Below are 2,891 nucleotides of genomic sequence, written 5' to 3' on the forward strand. Positions count from 1 at the left end.
ATTATAAACCACCTGATAGGCGAGGATAGGACATGCCACCACCCCTACCATACTTCTATAATCACTTGCAGAAAAGTGTCACCTGTGGAACTCCATGTAGCTTTCTTGTTTTAACTGTGAAAGTAATTGCAGAATATATCTTGGATCCAACTTCTTCAAAAGTCTCTCTCTCTCTCTCTCTCTGCTGATTACAATCCGTCTCAACATTTCTCGAGATGGTCTCCACACCCACACCCATCTCAAGAAATGAGTGGCTGTCAAGCAGGTCGCTGCATGATAATTAGGCATAATGTGCTCATATGTGTACGTACGTATGTGTGTGTGTGTGTGTGAACTGTGATTTTTGGCGTGGCTACAAGCAGAAAACATTTTGATGATTGTTACTTGACTAGGTTCTGGGTATTAATCTTGTCAATCTTTTGGGAACGCTTGCTAAGCACGAATCATGGTGAATAAATTGGATGGCTGTGAAGATATTTGGAAAAGGTACAATGGACCCTACGTGCTTGATAACAACCAATCTCTACTTTTTTGTATTCAAAACCACAGGTTTGAACGCATCTACTCAAATACGCCTAGGTTGTCATCCGTACCACCTACACACACTCTCTCTCATCCCAAAATCCCAGCAAAATCTTCCTAAATAGACAAATGATCCTCCACCGGTTACACCAACCAATTAGGTGATGGCCAACAACCAAATTCTAGTCTTTCCCTAACTATGTCTAGTCAATGAGAAGTAAACGAATCAGTTCCTAGCTATGTCTAGTCAGTAGGGATTTCAATAAGATTTTATTGAATACCCGACTGAATTTGATTTAATTTAGTTTAGTTGCATATTTGGTAAGCCAAAACCATATCCAATTATAATTTGATGCAGATATGGTTTAAATTTTTTGCTACTAAATCTGAGAAATGTCTGAATTTGACAGATATCTGACTCTGTTTTATATGTAAAAAATTGGATTTAGTACGAGCTTTTGACATCTAAATCCAAATCCAAATCCAAATTTGAATACGTTTGGCCAATGATTAATCGAATATGGTATTGGCGGCATCCCATCCTAATCCAAACCGTGACTGATTCAGAACGTCATGTACTGGTCAGCTGAGCTTCATCCAAGCCAAGTAGCCACCTGATTCGCCAATTTACTCCTAGGTCCCAACATTGAATCTAGTCCTATCCTTCAAGTTAGCTTGGCCAATGGCCACTAGCAGAGCAATAGCCTCCGCGTGCAGTCTCATTTCTGTGTGCATGGCACCACCCCGAACTCACTTGATCAAAAGCACACCACCTCCCAAAATGCATCAACAGGTCCAATGGTCCTTTTCATCATCTCATTTTTTGAAACATGGGCAGTCCAGTCATTCTCTCTCTCTCTCTCTCTCTCTCTCTCTCTCAGTGCCATCCCCTCCTTCTTGGTTAAAGGGTTGGTAGCATGTGGGTGACAAGAATCTCTGGCCCCTTTTTTTCCATCTCTTTTCTGTTTTCTTGCTTTGGGTACTTCTGCTTTCTTCTGTTGCTTGTCATTCAGACATTCCTTTCGGGTTCTCTCTCTCTCTCTCACTTGCCGTACGTGCGGGGCTCTGCATGGGCGCGCGCACGTGCCCTCGGTGGGGTTCCTTTCCCTCCAAGCCTTTTTGCTTTATTCCACCCTCCCTCAAATTCTTCCATCCGTACGTCGAGGGCACTCTCGGAAAATGTTGTAGCACAGTAACACGGACCTGGGTCCGTCCCACGACCCGATCCTACACAGACCATGTTTGCACTAACAACCTTCAGATGGCCTATTGTCACAAACATTGTTTGGAGCATCTTTCAAATGTATCGCCATTTCGTCGCTACAAACTCAAACATGGAAGAATCTCAATAGAAAATTTTGATAAATTCAGTCACTTATTTCAAGCTGTTTTAATGCAATTTTAAGAGTTGTATAGTGGATCAAAGTCTGTTGATGCATTTTTCATGGTTTATTAAGTAAGAATCATGCTTTTGATCTGATCTATTTGATATAATAATTATGCTTCTTTTCAGAAAACCAAGGAAAACACCCAGTGAGCTCATTGGTTTAAAAACTCTAATTCCTCCTTGGGAGTACCCAGCTTCTACCTTGCAGTAAGTGGCTCGCATGTGAGTTCCAAACTTGTGACTTCCCTTTAACTTGGTTAAGTTTGCGGGTCACTCTCACCGAATGAGTGGAGATTCTGATGCTTTAGGCTCTGTTTGGGGGCCGTAGTTGGGAGCGGCGATGGGGGATTCATGAAATAGCAGTTGTCACCATCAACTGGAATCCCGTTTTTGCAGAGAGGAGACGGATATCAGAGTGGTGTTGGGAGGGGAGATGGCATTATAAACGGGCGGATTTCAACAAGATCCTCATGAAAATGCTTGCCAAATCTGTTGTTTTCAACCCCATTGTCATCACCACTCTCAACAACAGCTCCCAAACAGAGCCTTGGGGCTTATTGTGTGCCACGAAAGCACTGGGTATTTGCAGAAACACACGAAGCATGAAATGTTTCCACAGGCGCCACCGTAGTCACACAAACACAGTATTGTATTTTAGCGCAGAAAAAGGGCCTCAAAATCAACGGGATCCCTCCGTTCCTGCAGAAACCATTCCCGTGGGGGTGTCTCAATTTCGTTTCCGCAGGACACTCACGCAGATTGTGGTGAGGAGCGTCCTTCAGCGCTATATACACAAGCACACCCTTAGTGGATTATGGATATCCAGACATTGATTTTAATTTGATTTCAAAGCCTACCTCACGCCAAAAATTGCTTAATCTATCATAGGTTATCCATGAAAGACTAATACATGGTCAAATTCCAAAACATTCAATACAAATATTAGAAAATCAATAGGAACTAGTAGAGAGCAAAGTGCTAG

This window comes from Nuphar pumila, chromosome 7 (genome assembly GCF_984573655.1).
Source record: "Nuphar pumila chromosome 7, dmNupPumi1.hap1.1, whole genome shotgun sequence".
Taxonomy (NCBI): domain Eukaryota; kingdom Viridiplantae; phylum Streptophyta; class Magnoliopsida; order Nymphaeales; family Nymphaeaceae; genus Nuphar; species Nuphar pumila.